The sequence below is a fragment of the Euprymna scolopes genome, chromosome 21 (genome assembly GCF_053919585.1).
Source record: "Euprymna scolopes isolate OS-2025 chromosome 21, ASM5391958v1, whole genome shotgun sequence".
NCBI classification, from domain to species: domain Eukaryota; kingdom Metazoa; phylum Mollusca; class Cephalopoda; order Sepiida; family Sepiolidae; genus Euprymna; species Euprymna scolopes.
The window spans coordinates 58,797,536-58,816,247 of NC_136502.1; the positions used below are offsets into that span (position 1 = coordinate 58,797,536).

General features: G+C 35.4%; 1 protein-coding gene across 2 annotated transcripts in view; it reads right to left on the reverse strand.

The window, feature by feature from the left end:
- LOC145242398 (RPA-interacting protein A-like) overlaps positions 1–18,013 on the reverse strand; it is a 94,383-nt gene extending 76,370 nt beyond the window's left edge. Inside the window, exons 1-2 of one of the 2 annotated variants that reach the window (XM_080105426.1) lie at positions 17,629–18,013; positions 9,385–9,507 (exon numbers count right to left, since the gene is read on the reverse strand). The gene's annotated coding sequence lies outside the window, so the exon portion shown is untranslated. The remainder of the gene's footprint in view (positions 1–9,384; positions 9,508–17,628) is intronic. The other variant, XM_080105427.1, reaches the window with a different exon arrangement.
- Positions 18,014–18,712: the final 699 nt, after the last annotated feature.

Genomic DNA, 18,712 nt, shown 5'->3' on the forward strand with positions numbered 1-18,712 from the left:
CGTTTTAGCTAGAATAGATATCCCTCCCACAAAATGTTACTACACTACTTTGAAATTGAATTTGATATCTTGTTTGTTTTCTGACAACATTCCAAATATGTTTTTATGAACGAGAGAATAGTAACCTGACACAGTTCACAAGATGGCTTTTTTTTTAGATTCTTTCCTTTTTATTTTCTCAATTTTTTTTTTCTTTTTTACTTTTTTGTTTAGCTACTTATTTTCTTCTCTCGTTCCTGCCACTTTCTATTCCAGTTGAAACTTCAATAAAAAATGTCACAAGCACACAGTGCAAACAGCATTATGGCTTATCAGGTAAAAGCATATAATTAACAATTTGGCTATAGTTCGTACAACTAACTCCCATTCATTTCTGCTGAAATGGCCTATCACCCTTAGAAGGGATAGTTTCAATGTATATGAGGTCTTCTTTTATTTTATTTTTATCATCTTATTTTCTCCACAAGACATATATGGGTAACGCTGGGTAGCCCTGCTATATAAAAGAAACAAAATCATACCTGCAACCTGTTGAATTACAGCTACTACTTCCATGTATTCTGACTTTAATTTCATTCAAAAATTCATAAACTGTGACATATCTTTTAAGACATTTTTCTTGCATTACTAAAAATAATAGAGTCAGAACCCCAACAAGACCCAAACAAAAGAGTCAAGCACCTGCTTTTCATGACCTCAAGCTGCATACCAACCCAGATGCTGACTTAAGTCTGGAATAAAGTTTGGTTTGGAAAAACGTGCCAAGTGCTCTATCAGAGCTGGAAAGAAGGTCCAAATGAAAAACATACAGCTTGATGAAAATACTGACATCAAGTTCCTAGAAGATCAGGAAAAATACAAATATGTTGGCATAGAAGAGAATGATTTAATTCAGCATGCTAAGATGAGCAAGAAATTGTCAATGTTATGAAAATCTTTAAAACAAAACTTACAAACAGAAACAAGATCACTGACATTAATCAACTAGCCATGCATGCAAAAGACATAAACAGACTGGAAACTAAAACACAAAATGCTAACACTGTACAGAATACCATACAGAAACCAGTGTCTGCCTAGACTGTGTCTGCCCAGAGGAGCAGGGAGTATGAGTTTCTCAGAGATTGACCATCAGCATTGTGTTACTATCGTGAGCACCAGACAATAACTGAGGAGCTCCCAAGTCAAAATGGTGCATCAACATTATGAAACAAGAGCCAGCAGAACAACCTCCATTATGAAACTGGCCAAATATTTTGGACAAGACTGTCTTACAAATGAGACAGAATCAGAAAACAAGTCTGCTACAGAAATAGCCCAGAAGAGTTGATAAAAATACACCAAGAACTTCTGTTGTAAAAAATGGGAAGAACCAACAGTGTGCCAAATATTTTCTGGATGAATTTACTGAGGACTATATGAATAAGGAAGACTCTATAGACTAGCTAAAAAGAGGATCGCTCCACTTTGATCAAGAGAGGATTATAATGGCTGACTAAAATTAAGGCTTGATGATGAGTGGTTTAAGAAAAAACAACAAGTGCAGGTTCTGTCACACAGGAGTAGAGAGTGTGAGCCACATGTCATCCAACTGTAAGGTTTTGCTGGGGGATGGCTACTATATGATGTGACACAATGGAATGTGTGAATTTCTCCACTGGACAATCTGTAAAAACTTGAATATTGAATGCAGCAGTTTATGGGATAAGAAGCAGTAAGTCCTGGGAACATATACCAGAAAAGGTAATCTCCAAAAATACCGTTAGGGCTTACAACATGGCCGCCAGAAGAGTCACGTGATCCGGTTGATCCAAAACATGAATCGTGCAAATGGAAAACGCAGCCTTGAAGGCAAACTTTGACAAACAATCATTATTTGTTTGTATTTAATTTTTTGTTGATATAATGTTGTTATAAAAATAGGCAAACTTTGAGAAACAATCTTAGGTTGTTTTTATTTAAAACAGTGTTTATAAAAAGTATTTTATTCAGAACAAACAAGTGGTCGACTAGGTGTATCAGAATTTTAGGCGGAATTTTTGACACCCCCAACAAAAAACTGCGAATAAAATATATAAAACTCGTAATTTCTGTTTTTAAAGTGGGTTGTCAATTTTCTTTATGAAATATACTTCCAAAATAAACTATTACAGTCGTTTAAAACATAATAGAAGTATTATTTTTTATTTTTTAAAAACAATGTTTACAAAATGTCTACGCACGTTCGTAGACATTTTGTAAACATTTAAAAAACATTTTGTAAACATTTAAAAAACAAACTGTGATTGTTTCTCAACAAAAAATTAAATGATTGTTCTAAATAAATTATTTATTATTATGATATTGAAAAACTGTTTTTGTACTTAATTATTATGCTTGTTTGTCAAAGTTTGCTTTAAATTTGCGTTTTCCGGTTTCGTAATACGGCGATTCATGTTTTGGATCAACCGGATCACGTGACTCTTCTGGCGGCCATGTTGTAAGCCCTAACGGTATTTTTGGAGATTACCCCAGAAAAAAGAGTTGAGAATAAGTCCACTGTGACTATGCAATCTCTACAGCTATGTACCTAGAAACTGGAGCCATAAAACCTGACATAGTGATATGGGATAAGAAGGAGAAAGAAGCAACCTTAGTAGAAGTTAGTGTCTTAAATGATGCTGAGTAAGCAGAACTGAGAGGAAAAAGATAATGAAATACCAAAGTTTTATGCATAACATGAAAAGAAACTGGAATCTTAGGAATTTATCATTCAAGTAATTATAGGAGCCACTGGACTCATGAAAAAGAATTTAAAAAACTACTTGAAAAATATATCTGGTGAACCAAGTTCAAGAAAGATTCAAACAATTGCACTTACAGGGACTGTCAGAATCTTAAAAAGATCTCTCGGTTGGAATATCTGAGTGAGTGGATGAATGTTTGGCAGCTGGTAGGATGCCTCATCCCCAGCTTGAATAAACTGATAAGAAAATAAAAAATAAATTTTAAATATCCTGTAGACTTTGGGTCTGGCAGGGCATTCAGTGCTTCGGGGTGGATATATGTTGTTTATAGAAGATCCACTTTATTCAGAGGGATTATGAGGCTGTGCCGTATCCTTTCATGTTCATGTAAGCTAGTTAAGTACTCCTTAGATGTGTCAATTATCCTTTGCTTCATTGATCCACCAGAAGATAAAATTTGCATTTTGGATGTTACAGTAAAGGATGCCATTTCAAATTATTGGGGTTTATGCACCCCATGCCCATTCTTAGTTTGCTTCACTTTTTCAGTGAATCAAGCAGTTTATGAATATTTCTCGAACAGTTATGTTAGTGGGAGACTGAAAAGCAGTACTAGATTCTGATTTAGATCACAGCTATGAGCTGGATTGAGATATCAAAGCATTTTGTGATATTATCAATAAGTTTGATCTTATAGATAATTCCAAAATCTAGAAAAATTATTTATTTAACAATGAGGAATTTTGTAGGGTAATGATGCAGCAGATATTTTTGTATGATTTTTAACTTCATTGATTGGATATATGATAAATTAATAAATTTATTACTGACAAACAGTTTATTGATATTTTCATAATTTCTTATGGAAAAAATGTTTTCTAGTTAAAAGAAGGAAAACTGAGATGATACAAATATGAATTGGAACAACACAAATAAAACAGGACTTTGGAACGAAAGCAAGATAATTTTACAAAAAAGTGAACAGTGGAATAACAATCGAACCTAACAGAAACAAAACACTTCTGGAACCAGATATGGAGACAGCCGTAAGATCACAACAGGAACACCAAATAGCTGAAAGACATAAACAATGAGCTCCAGGAAATGGAAGAGAAACGGAAATTAATAACAAAACACTTAGAACCACCCTAAGGAAAATGGCAAATTGGAAAACACAAGGCCATGATTGGATACATGCATATTGGTTCATAAACTTCACAACATTACATGATAGGTTGGTGCAAAGTCTGAGAAAATGCATCCGCAAAACAAAAGTACCAGAATGGATGATCAAAGGAAGAACTATGTTAATACAAAAAGATGCTGAAAAAAGAATGACACCAAGCAATTACAGGCCGACATCCTGCTTACCAAACATGTGGAAAATTTTAATGGCACAACTGAGTGAACAGATTTACTACTAAGTTCTTCTCTGGTCCAACCTATGAATGGTCCAGAAGGAGTATTCCCTTAATGCTCCTGAGCTACTGCCCAAGGAACAAAAACGATGCTGAAAAGGAAAAAGAGGGACACATAACTTGCTATATATAGACCAAAATATCTTGAAAGAGATAAAAAAAAAAAACAGGAAAAATAGCATGGCCATGGCATGGATTGATTACAAGAAGGCCTATGACAAAATCCCAGTTACATGGATAATTGAATGCCTAAAAATGTACAAAACATCCAACAAGATTATTAATATCATTAAGAAAGCAATTCAAAACATGGAGACTGGAATTGACAACTGGAGGACAACACCTGACTGAAATAAGAATACGTAGAGGCATTTTCTAAGGAGACTCGCTATCACCACTACTGTTTGTCATAGCCATGATACCACTCAACTATATTCTCAGAAAATCTAACGCTGGATACAAGTTTACAGACACAGAACAAAGAATAAGCCACCTTATGTATATGGATGACCTGGAGCTGTTTGCAAAAAACAAAAAAGAACTAAAAAAGCTAATAAACACAAGCAGAATATTCAGCCAGGACATTGGAATGGAAAGGTGTGCACTACTGGAGATGAAAAGAGGAACATTAGAGACATTAGAGCGTAGTGAACTGCCCAACCAAGAGAAGATGAGCGCACTTGTTGAAGATGACTCATACAAATATTTGGGTTGTCTGGAAGCAGACACCATCAAATCTACAGAAATGAAAGAGAAGATTGAAAAAGAGAACTTAAGAAAAACAAGAAAACTCTTAGAAACAAAACTATACAGTAGAAATCTAATTAAAGGAATAAACACCTTGGTAGTATCACTAATAAGGTACTTTGGACCGTTCATAGGTTGGACCAGAGACGAACTTAGGCATCTTGATTAAAGGACTAGGAAACTAATGAAAATGCACAATGCATTACACCCAAAAGATGATGCCAACCGACTTTATGTACAAAAGAGCAAAGGGAATAATAAATGTGGAGGACTGTGTAGAAAATGAAACTGTAGGTTGACTACTCCTTCCTCCCCTTTCCCTCTCCTTCTTCCTATTTTTCCTCCTATCCCCACCCCTCAAATCGAAGTAGCTGCCTCGGCTGGTACTACACCAAATAGTTGATGGGTCAAGGAGGATGGAAAGACCAAGGAGTGATGGCATTTAACAGAACTCCACTGGATAGGTGCAGAAGGGACTGGGACTTTGAGGAGACTTGTTGTCACCCAAATCCCAGTGAGAATGAAAGGTCATTGCTAACGAAAAATCAACGGCAAATAATTGTTGTAATAATACAAATTTATTTGCAGAATTGGTCGGGAGAGGTGAAGAGTGCTGGGAATCTGGGGAGACTTGTTGTCACCCAGACTCTGGGGAACACCATTGGTTGTTATCAGTGAGTCGTCTCTGATTATGATTCGTGTGAGAACTCCTAGCGAGTGAAATAGTACAAAAGAAACAATTTATTACAGTTATTAAATTCAGAGTAGCAGCCTTTAGGTGGAATAATTCAATATTACTGGTGTTTTTAGCATTTGTGATTGATTTGAAATTTATTAAAAAATGTTTAACATTTTATTTCATTTGTAGAGGTTGACAGTAGACAATCTTGTTATATCGCCATTTTATAGTGGGGTTGCTACATCTTTATCTATCCTATAAACTTGTTTGCAATGAAGGAAAGGGTTACCAGGTTTCAGTTACAAAAGACAAACTTTTTTTCTACAACTTAAATCAACTTTATTCAATAGTTTCATCAACACAAAACATGATTCAAAAAGAATTATGAACAGAGTAATTTTAGTAACGGTGCGGAAAGGTATTTATTAACTGGCCATGCTTAGGATATGCCCACTGTAAGGAAACAGTGACACAAGAACCTAAGCCAATTTGAGTACAAAGCAAGTGTAATTATGCAAATTTGGGCACTGTTGGGAGTTCAAAATGGCTGAATAAAAGGAGATTGACTTTTTTTTACTTAACAGGAAACTAAATTTAAGATTACAGTGTAATATCTGTTCTTATGCTACACTAAAGTTAATTTGTCCTTAGTCAATGTAGGGGAAACCTTTCTATGCTAAGGCAATTTTTTTTTCTTTTTTCCAGAGTGTATCTTTTGGGGGAGCTGGTTTTTCCCCACATTAAACACGACCTTGTGTCACATTTTGATTTCGTGAGGAAGAAAATAAATACTAACAGCTAACTAAAGTTGCCTAATTGCGTTTGCTTCTAACTCAAAATGGTTCTAAGTTTGCATGTCACTGTTTCCTTATAGTGGACACACGCTAACAGTGGTTGCTTATTTCTCTGTCCTTTTGCAACAGTACACACAAATATAAGATAGCTTGGTTCAATCAAACGGCATATAGAATAGAGTCTATAAATCCCATCTCATTTCGCAAAAACTTTATGAGAATTTAACAACTTTATGCTTTCAGCAGAATGTCTTCCAGAGGAACTTTACAATATTTGCACCGGTAGCACTCGCTCTTATCACAATAATATTATGATAGTAATTGAAATGTTTAAATCTTTGCATTTTGCATTTCCCGTTAATTTTTCCATAAATAAATAAATACACGATTATCATCCAAAATATTTTATTTGAAAAATTATATAAGCTGCATTATTTTTTCGACCTAAAAAAATCATTCACGCTGCTGTTCGACGAACAGCATTTGTTCGTGCTAATTTATTTTTCTTTACTCAATGTAAATAGTAGTTAACCATATTTTCGGACACATCAAAAATATAGGTATAAATTATCAAACCGGAAAGGCCCGGAAAGGGCCTTTCCGGTTTGATAATTTATACCTATATTTTTATTACATTCAGTAACAAAAAATATGAAGTTAAGTGACTCCTCATGTTTACTAATCTTTGTCTAAAAAAAAAAACAACCCTTTTTTAAGACAAAATGTCTTTTCACGAAGGACAGACGAATTATGAACACCGTCTTCATAATATTTGATGTTGAAAGATCAAATTAACATTACACAATTGTTTTAGGTTAAATTTTTTATTGTATTTGAAAAATAGTTGAAATATATAATGCTGGTTTTAATAATTTTGGTGAAGCTAAGATAAGTAGGTCCAGCACTCCAGCAGACGAGCCTCGTTCTGAAAAATCTGAAGTTAGGTCACGTGACATGTGACACCGGTGCTTCTACTATTATTGACCCTTTGAATGATGGATAAAGAAAGCACTCGTCTGCTGGTGGACCTACTTATCTCAGCTTCTTCACCGTAAATTAACATCTCCGAATTGTTTTATTTACAAAAATATTTCTTTATTTAAAAAAAAAAAAAAAATTTATGCAAACAAAAAAAAATTTCTTTATTTAAAAAAAAATTTCTTTATTTAAACAAAAATATTTCTTTATTTAAATAAAAAAAAAAAAATTTATGCAAACAAAAAAAAAAGCTGTTTTCCTTTTTACGTTGACTTATTGGGTTTGTATTACTGTACACATAGATTCGAAAAAGTTGTCAAAAAACAAATACATAACAAATAAATATTATCAAAGGCAAGATAAGTTACTTTTCTACCAAACTGGATACATTTTTTGTGTTTTTATTCAATGTAACATGTTTATTCAGCTCGAAAAACATGCAGTGTTTACCGATGTGTTGGAAAATCAAAAATGGCGCCCGACACTCTCTTTAACATGGTAAGTTTGGGAAAAGGTGTTATAAATAATAAACTAGACAAAATAATCTTGAAAAACACCGAATATATGTCAACTTATGTCACGGTAACATATATTGAGCGAATTTCTAACAGTATTTTGTCTAGTTTATTATTTATAACACCTTTTCCTGAACTTACCGTGTTAAAGAGAGAGTCGGGCGCCATTTTGAATTTTCCAATACATCGGTAAACACTGTATGCTTTTCGTGCTGAATAAACATGTTACATTGAATAAAAACACGAAAAATATATCCAGTTAGGTAGAAAAGTAACTTATCTTGCCTTTGATAATATTTATTTGTTATATATTTGTTTTTTTGACAACTTTTTCGAATCTATGTGTACAGTAATACAAACCCTAATTTTTTTTTTTATATTTACATTTTTTTTAAATGAAAAGAAAAAGTCGATAAAAGTGAGACATAAACAGTAAAACGTCGTCATTTAAAAAGAAAATGCTATTAAAAAAAACAAAAAGCCTTTGCGCATGCGTAGGGAGAGGGAGAACTCAGTTTTTTTATGGTGTTCGGCATGGAACTAAAACCGCTACCAGTACCAATTTTTATTTAAAATTAAATTATTTTCTAAAATATTTTGTTTATATATGTTTACATTTTGTTTTTAAGTAAAATTAAGAAATTAATTTTAAAAATATTGTTCATTGAAAAGGGGTACTTTTCGGTAGCTTCACCGGTTGTTAATCTAAATTTTCCGAATGTCAGAACGAGGCTCGTCTGTTGGGCCTACTTATCTCCACTTGACCATAATTTTTAACAGATTTTTTAAATTAAAATAATAATATTCAAATTAGTCTGTTACACATGTACATTCAATAGACGTATTATGGAAACACATTCGTCCATGGTCACCGTACTGTACTGATTTATCATGTAACTCATGTTTATGTAAAATTCGGACTGACGGACGACAAAAAACTAAAAATGAAACGAAATAATTTTTTTCAATGGTTTCTTTCATTGTTATCAATTGCAACTGCAACGGAACGCTGCAACGGTGCAACGCGAACTAACACATTGAACGTCGACAAAAATTTTTTAAATAAATTTTATCAGTAATTCATCGCAACTACATTTTGTCTTGTAATGTTTTCGGTAAATTTTTAGTTTACCGACCCCTCGGCATTCACCTTTAATTTGTCGACTTTTAACAGGTTTTCGGGTATGCTGAGGACGAATATCGCATTTATTTTTTGCGCAAACAGGCAGTTATCCGTATTTGGAGACATTCAGTATCCAACGTAATCCCTATCATTTTTAATGGCGGCCATCTTGTTTTCTAATAACGAAAAAACACCAAAAAAAGGTTAAATATGCCACATGTAACTGGAATCCCCTCTTCCCTACCACTGGCGTTGGCGCAAAAAAAAAAAAAAAAAAAAAAGGTTTATTAAAGAGGGGAAGGGGTAAATTCCAAGGAATCTTGAGCGAAAGAGAAAAAAACGTAAAGACAAGATCACAAATTAAAAGCAATATTTATTAAAATAAATTAGAAGGTAAATATTACCTTTCGCTGCAACAGAACATCGACCACTATTTTGGGTTTTTTTTTATGTTGCTGGCCACAAATCTGGTGATCAAATCCGTCGCAAATGTATGGTTTGCATGGTATGAACCCGTTTTAATTGATCTAAAAAAAAAAAAATTAAGTTTCCACAAGCGGTTTACAAAAGCATATTTGATGTTGTTCGTTCTTTTTAATGGGGGGGTATTCAATTATAGAACTTGCGTAGTTTAACAGGTGCTTCTGCAGTTTAATTAACCGTGTTTCCATAAGTAACGCCAACGCGCCGACATTTGGAATTCTGTGTTTACATTTGGGGGGAGGCGGTGTTACTTATGGAAAAACGGTTAATTAAACTGCAGAAGCACCTGTTAAACTACACAAGTTCTATAATTGAATACCCCATCCCCAAAAAAAAAGAACGAAAAACATAAAATATGCTTTTGTAAACCGCTCGTAAAAACTTACTGACAGAAATATTTTTATTATGAAAACTTTATTTTATGAAAAATATTTGTCATTTAAAATGTCCGCCATGTATTCATGCACCTTGTGAAACGTCAAGTGACTACGCGCGTGCGCGCAGTTCAGTAAGAAAGTGAAAAAAAAAATGAATATAATTAAGAAAGTGAAAAAAATTAACGTAATTAAAAAAGTGAAAAAAAGATTGTTCATTTCGATATCGGGAAGCGGAAAATATCCGGAAGGGTGAGTGGGTGGGGGGGTCATTTCGCCCTTGAAGCCGAAAAAATATTTTTTGGGCCATGTTTTGGCCCGTTTGGCTCCGTTTGGCTCTTTTTAGCGTTTTTTCCTAAATAGAAAACAAGATGGCCTCCAGCAAAAACAATAGTGATTACATTGGATACTGAATGTCTTCAAATATGGATAACTAAATAATGCTATATTCGTTCTCAACGTATCCGAAAACCTATAAAGTCGACAAATTAAAGGTGAATGCCGAGGCGTCGGTAGTTTTTTAAAACTTTGTCACATTTATTAAAAAAAAATTAAATAAAAAAATGGAGATTTTTGTAAATGTTTAGTTTAGCGGCGTAAATTATTTGGCAGACAAAAAATTATAAAAACTATTTATTTTATACATTATTAAATCCAAAGGCTGAAATAAAACCAGAAAAAATTTCATTTTTATTATTTTTTTCATCATACTAACGACATTCGAGGCTGCTGTATTGCTTTTAAAATTTTGCCGGTAAAGATAGCGATACGCTACAACAGAACATAGACCACTCTAATTTGTTATTATAGGGGTAATCAAGGTCGCTGACAACGAATCTGATAATCAAATCCGGCGCAAATCAGCGACTATTTAGTTCTATTACTGTTTTCTGCTTACATTGGGGGAGGAGGCGGAGGTGGTGTTGGGGCATGCGTACCCTCCAACATCACCCCCGCTTCCTCCCCCAATGTAAACAGTAAAAGGTGCTTCTGCAGTTTAATTAACCGTTTTTCCGTCAGTAACGCGCCGACATTTACCGATTAGAACACCATTTAACATTTTTAGGAGATTTTACTGTTTTCTGTTTACATTGGAGGAGGAGGCGGGGTGATGTTGGGGCGCCTCCCAGCCTCCTCCCCCAATGTAAACAGGAAACAGTAAAATCTCCTAAAAATGTTAAATGGTGTTCTAATCGGTAAATGTCGGCGCGTTACTGACGGAAAAACGGTTAATTAAACTGCAGAAGCACCTGTTAAGCCACACAAGTTCTATAGTTGACCTCCCCCAAAGAAAAACAAAATGTTTGGTGCTTATGTTTTTGTAAACTGCTTATGAAAAATTCGTTTAAAATGCATTAAAAACTACATAAGACAATCCCCCCCCCAAAGTACTACAATGTACTTTTTTTTAACTGTGTTTTAGACAACTTTTTCTTTGAATTTTAAGTTGTCCGCCAATGAAAAAACAAATTTGAAAATTCTATGTTCTGAAAAAAAAAAAGTCTTTCCGACATTATCCCCCACTCACTTGAAGCGCTTTTCTTCTTTTTCATATAATTTTCAATGTTCTGCAAAAGATTCGTAAACCATGTGAAAAGGCAGTTTACTACGGAAAGTCACATTCAATAGCCGTCGTTTATATTACCGCGCGCTCGCACGTAGTGTAAACAGAAGCTGTAAAATGGCGGAAAATAGTCCCTGGATTCAGGGGTTAATACCATGCAAATCCTAACTTGCGATGTGTTTGATTATCAGATTCATTGTCAGCGACCTCGATTACCCCAAAACTAAATTAGAGTGGTAGGTGTTGTAGCGTATCGCTATATTTACCATTTAGCCTATTCAAGGGTTTGGCAGATTGGCCTTTTTTAAGCTCTTTCATTACAAAAAAATATGACGGCCAAAAATATGGTTCCATGAAAGAGCATAAAAAGGCCAAATTTGGACTTCAAAAGGCCAATCTGTTCAACCTATTGGCGGCCTCGAATGTCGTACATTTAGTCTAATAAAAAATTAAAAAAATAATAAAAGTGAAATTTTTTCTGGTTTTATTTCAATCTAATCATGTGTTTTATTTCAATCTAATCATGTGTTTTATCAGAAATAAATAGTTTTATAATTTTTTGTCTGTCAAATAATTTATGCTGCTAAAGCTACACATGTACCGACATTTTATTTTAAAAAACTGATGTGACTTGACACATAGACGTCGTACTGCAAACCATTTTAATACTTTTTTGCGTATTGCATCAGTGTTGACGTTGTCGCAGTTTTCTTTGATAAAAACTTTAATTTTTCAATAAATGTAACAAAGTTAAAAAAAAATGAAAAAGAAAATATTTTAAAAAGGTAGCTGTGATAAATTCTTGATGAAAATTTTAAAAACTCTATCGACATCTATGTGTCAAGTTGTGTCGCACTTGATAACAAGGAAACTATTAAAAATATTTCGTTTCAGTTTCAAGTATTGCGAGTTTTACATAAACACGAGTCACATGGTGACAAATCGATGATCAGCAACACTACACATCTATATGTCAACATTACCCAATTCTTTTATAATCTGATATTTTTTAAGTAAATACAAATTTAAGTTATTTTCTCTTTCAGAAGTGATAATTATTTAAAAGAAAATAGTTTTTGACATCTGTTGTGATATTAATAAGTGCGGATAATTAGAGATTAGACGAGGATGCGAGGAGAGTGATGAAACACATTTTATTCATCAAGTCTACAAACCGGAATTGCTCGACGGTGAAACCGAAAGAAGGGAGAGGAGTGGGAGGAGGACGAGATGGGGCTGTTAATACTAATACTACAACATCCCCTTCTCTAGTGAAGGAGAAGTACATTAGGCTGTAATGGGCTGGAAGCGGTTTGCGGGAAAGGGGGGGGTGATAGTTCATTTATTCTATGTCACAGGTTGAGCCTCTGTATAGGTTCGCTCGCCCTGCTTGATCTACGCAGTTTGACAGGCATCACTGGTGGATGGATGCTTGGAATGGCTGATAGGTGACCATCGGCTGACTTTGGGCCTTTGCTGGCATAGTGTTGTGAAGGTAAGGAACTCGGTGTGTGAGACAACAAGTTTTCAGTTGGTACTGACACTTTGTGTTGTCTGCCTTGCCCTTTGTTGACCTTAATGACTGCTGGTTTCTGCGATGGATTACACTGCTGGCAAGTTTTACCTCATCAGCAATATGCACAATCTTTCTGAGTTCCCATAGTCTGGTATTTTTGTCCTGAACATGAACCTATTGACTGGTATGTAACTGTGTGTTGATGGCTATTCTTTCGTTCATACAACTTTTTTGTTTCTTCTTCGCTCTTCTCCAGCTCTACCTTTGTCCATCCTTTAGTTGTTGTTTTGATACCAGTAGGGTTCTCATGGTTCTTCCATTCAGTAACTCTGCTGGGGATTTGATTCCAACTGAGAGCGGTGTGGCCTGTAAACCATCATTGCTAGGTGGCTGTCTGTTAGTCTCTTGCGCTTTCAACAACTTTTTTCAGATACCCATTATCCTCTCTGCAAATACATTTGACTGAGGATGATATAGTGATGAGGTAGTGTGCCTTAAGTTGTAAGATTTGGCAAAATCTGCAAACTCTGTACTGGAATACTGTGGCCCATTGTCGCTGTATACTACCTCTGGAACAACTCGTTCTCCAAACAGGAATTTCATTTATCGAATTACCGCATATGATGTGGTTGAGGGGACTCCATATAAAGGGGCTGCAGCTGTAATGGTCCCCCACTAGTAAGAATTCTTTATCTTCCATGGTAAAGATGTCTGTGCTGACATACTGCCATGGTAGGAAGGGGTCTCGTGCTGGTGTAGTGTTTCTGATGGTATACTGGGATGGTACCTCAGACATCTCTAATTAGTTTCTCTATGTTCTTGTTGATACTAATCCAGAAAACTGCTGTTCAGGCCAGTAAACATATTTTCTTTATCCCCTGGTGGGACAAATGTCATATTTTAGGATGTCCGGTTGGTGTAAGAGAGGTATAATGATTTTATTGCTTTTAAGGCGTATCCAATCCTCGAGCCCAATTTCTTCCCTATAGTTTCAGAAAGCTTGTACATGAGACTGGCAGTTGGATCGATTTGCTGGCCATCCATACATAACAGTATTGATAAGCTCTTTTAGTACTGGGTCTTTGACTGTTTCTGTCTTGATATCTTGTAGGCAAGTTGGAGATGCATTGAGGTGTGTTTTAAGTAGGTGTATGTTGGGATGGATTTTCCTGGATTGTACTTGACTGTAAAGTCATAGCCTTGAATTTTGAGTAACATTCTTGCTAACCTTGGTGGTGGATTAGCTATTGATTCTTGAAGATTATTGATTCTAATGGTGTGTGATCTGTTTGCATTGTCACTGCTTGACCCCATACATAGTGATGGAATTTTTCTAATCCAAAAACCACTGCTAGCATTTCGCATTCTATGTTAGAGTATTTTGTCTCCGTCATTTTGAATAAGGGCTGCACCTAGTTCAGCTGCTCATGCATCTACTTATATATTGATTGGCGCTTTTGGTTTAAAACATTTAAGCACAATGGCTTTTCCTACTTCCTCTTTTACACTGTTAAATGCCATCTGTTTCTGTTCTGTCCAGATGAACTGCATTTTTGTTGATAGACGGTCTTGGAGCGGCTTAGTCAACATTGCCAGTTGTGGCAAAAATTTGTTTAAGTAATTTGCTAGCCCAAGAAAGCTTGCTAGTTGTTTTTCGTCTTTTGGTGGTTTCATCTGGACGATCACCTCTATCATGTTTAAGTCTGGTTTCACTCCATTCCTTGATATGACATGACCAAAAAAAGAGATTTCTTGTGCGAATTTGTTTAGGTTAAACTTGTAGTTCTTAGACCGAGCACTTTCTAGGAGTTCCTTGAATGCTTTGTCATGATCGCTGCCATCCTCCTCAAATCCAACAATAAAGGTGTCATCCGATACTGAGAGGACATTCTTGATGTCTCCAAAGATCTCAAACAAAGCTTGCTGAAATTCATCTTGCACACTCTTGACCCCCATTGGGAAGTGCTTAAACATATAGCATCCTTCAGGGGTGATGAATGTAGTTAGCTCTCTTGATTTTTTATCCAGTTTCTGTTCCAGTAGCCAGATTTCACATCGCCTATTGAGAACCATTTTGCTCGATGAAGTCTGGAAATGATTTCCTCAAATGTTGATGTAACAAAGTGTGGCCGCAAAACCACCTTATTTAAATTAAATCCTTAGGGTCCAGGTATAGTCTGACAGATCTGTTGGCTTTTGTGATGCATACAAAAGAGTTGACTCAGGATGTCAGTTTTGTTACAGGAGTTATTATATCTTGGACTACAAGAGAGTAATTCTGCTTTGAATTTTTCTTTCAAGGCTATTGGTATCCGACGGGGTGGGTGTATTACTGGAGATACTGATGGATCAATCCTAAAGCTGTACTTCCCTGGTAGGCACCTGATGCCTTTGAACACATCAGTAAATCCCTTGAGTATGCACTCTCTTTCTTTCACGTCTCCTTCTGGTTTTGATTGCATTGTTGCAGTTGAACTGATGTGGTTTTGCTCAGATATATTGTAAAATGAGGGTTGCTAGTCCCAGTTTCCTGGAGGTCTGGAGGCCATATAGCGTGTGGCCATTGCTTTTTTCCACATGGAAATTGGCGCTTATAAATTCATCGCCATATCTGATTTGTACATGACATACACCCACTTGGTTGATTGGGACATTACCAAAGGTGAATAGTCGGATTGGAAAGTCTTGAAGGTGTACATGCTTGAGTTGTTTGAAACATTCCCATGGGATGAGGTTGCTCATGGCACCTGTGTCCACCTTCGCATTTATTTTTATTTGTGATCTTTTGTTCCCTACTCTCAATTCTGCATATGCCTCTCTAGCATCTGTTGGGATATGGGATTTTGCTATTTTTGAGCCCTGATATGGTATGGAGGTATGCCTCTGTTGGTGAGTGGTCATCTTCCTCATCACTGTGCATTGTTATATTGTGAGTGTTTCTATTTTTTGGAGTTTTTGTTGATCTTGGAGGCCTGCATGGAGTCTTTCATGCCTTTGGTGTGGCAAGCGACTGCAAAATGCCCTGTTCTCCGGTACTTTCCACGTCTTTTTCCTTTTGCTGAGCATTCGCCTCTGTAATAGCCTTTTCCACAAAAGTAACAGTTTTTATAATACTTTTTCCCAGCCTTTATTGCATGGACATTTTGTGTTTTTTCCTTGGGAAACTGTGGTGCACTGTGTGTGTTTTCTATTGCCTCCATCTGCTTCAATGTTGCCTCTTCTATCTCTGCAATGTGCAAATGCTTCTGCGATGCTGAAGTTATTTTCTTCCTTGAGTAAGGATTTTTATGTGGATTTTTTGTTCAGTCCAAAAATGAAAAGGTCGACCAGAAGGGTTTTCTCGATGGGGGGGATCGTACTCACACTGTTTTATTATTTGCCTTAATCTCTTCAAAAATGTATGGGCTGGTTTGTGAAGTTGTTATCGGCACTGTGGGAGCTGGTATCTTGAGACACGAAAGTTTGGCCTCAGCTCTATGTATGCGTGACATTTTTTGATGTAGCTTTCTACATTACACGCTTCACTTGCTTCAAATTCAAATGTGTCAATTAAATCTTGGCAACAGATAATTCCCTTTTACTTCTCTCACTTAAGTTCTTGAGAGGAGGTCCATTAAATTGCAACATAACATGTTGAACGAATCTATCAAAATCTTTTGGTAAATTGGTACTCTGACAAGCCATAGAAGGGGAAAGTATTTGACAATCCATAGAAGGGAAAAGTATTTGACAATCCATGGGGAAAGTATTTGACAATCCATAGAAGGGGAAAGTATTTGACAATCCATAGAAGGGGAAAGTATTTGACAATCCATAGAAGGGGAAAGTATTTGACAATCCATAGAAGGGGAAAGTATTTGACAATCCATAGAAGGGGAAAGTATTTGACAATCCATAGAAGGGGAAAGTATTTGACAATCCATAGAAGAGGAAAGTATTTGACAATCCATAGAAGGGGAAAGTATTTGACAATCCATAGAAGGGGAAAGTATTTGACAATCCATAGAAGGGGAAAGTATTTGACAAGCCATAGAAGGGGAAAGTATTTGACAATCCATAGAAGGGGAAAGTATTTGACAATCCATAGAAGGGGAAAGTATTTGACAATCCATAGAAGGGGAAAGTATTTGACAAGCCATAGAAGGGGAAAGTATTTGACAAGCCATAGAAGGGGAAAGTATTTGACAAGCCATAGAAGGGGAAAGTATTTGACAAGCCATAGAAGGGGAAAGTATTTGACAAGCCATAGAAGGGGAAAGTATTTGACAAGCCATAGAAGGGGAAAGTATTTGACAAGCCATAGAAGGGGAAAGTATTTGACAAGCCATAGAAGGGGAAAGTATTTGACAATCCATAGAAGGGGAAAGTATTTGACAAGCCATAGAAGGGAAAAGTATTTGACAAGCCATAGAAGGGGAAAGTATTTGACAAGCCATAGAAGGGGAAAGTATTTGACAAGCCATAGAAGGGAAAAGTATTTGACAAGCCATAGAAGGGGAAAGTATTTGACAAGCCATAGAAGGGGAAAGTATTTGACAAGCTATTGTTGATAAAGAGAATTAGTACACTTAAAGAAATGTAAAAAATTTTCTTTTGGTATCAATTGACAAATTCACTGATTGGCATTTTGTTTACAATGAGTGGCAGAGCAATAGTTTGTTTGTGTCGTTTGCTTTTATAAAAATAATAATAACAATAGCGAATCACCTACCTTACAAAGTGTCTTGTTTTGACGTTCTAAAACAGTGTTCCCTTGCTGTTTTTTTTTCTTTTTTTAATGTATTATGTTCCTCAGCCTGTGACTTCATATATTTCCTTACTATTAGTTGATGCTTGTATTTTGTAAGTTCATTTTACACCGTGATTAATACAACTTGTTTTTGAGTTCCTCTGTAGCGGCTCCATGTGTGTAGACTGATGACTCAATTGTTTTTGTTTCTTTTCTTCTCTTTTTTCAGTTTGTTTTGAATTTCTACTATATATCTGTAGATTATTTTGCAAGCACTTCTTACACCATATTGTGATATTTATAAATGTGGATGGTTAGGGATTAGATGAGGATGCAAGGAGAGTGATGAAGCATGTTTTATTCACTGAGTCTACAAACCGGAACTGCTCGACGGTGAGCCTGAAACCAGAAGAAGGGATTTTGGAGAGGAGTGGGCACAGGACTGGATGGGGCTGTTAATACTAATGTTACAACAGCATCAATCTCAATAGACTTATTTTCACTTAAACCATGCATAGCGTGTTTCATCATACATGTGAAATGCCATCTTCATAATCATATCAAGAACAAGGCTAACAGCATATAAAGAAAATAATTATGTTAGAATTTTGTGTGTTGAAAAACTTTCAAAAAAATAGAAAATAAAATAAAATAATGAGAATATCACTCTTAAATAAGGGCATTTGTCTATTATTGTCATGAAACAACTTTTTTGTTTCCATTTTCAACATCGTAGAATGCCGAGGGGGGGGGGCAATGCGATTTGTTACAAAAATTTACATTTTGTAAATGTCTCAAAACAAACAAACAAACAAAAAAGCCATACACATTTCAACAATGACTGTTTAAAAACTATTTCTAAATTTTAACGGTCATAAATTTTGACGCTTTGGTGCGTCTCCATTATAATAGCGAATTTTGAAAATCAAAATATTAAATTTGTACTAAAATCAATAGTATCTACTAAATAGCCATATTGAAGTAATGAACATATCCAAAAATTATGAAAAACTATAAGGTAGGAAATTAAGGTAGAAAATAGTTTAATCATTATATAATAATTAAA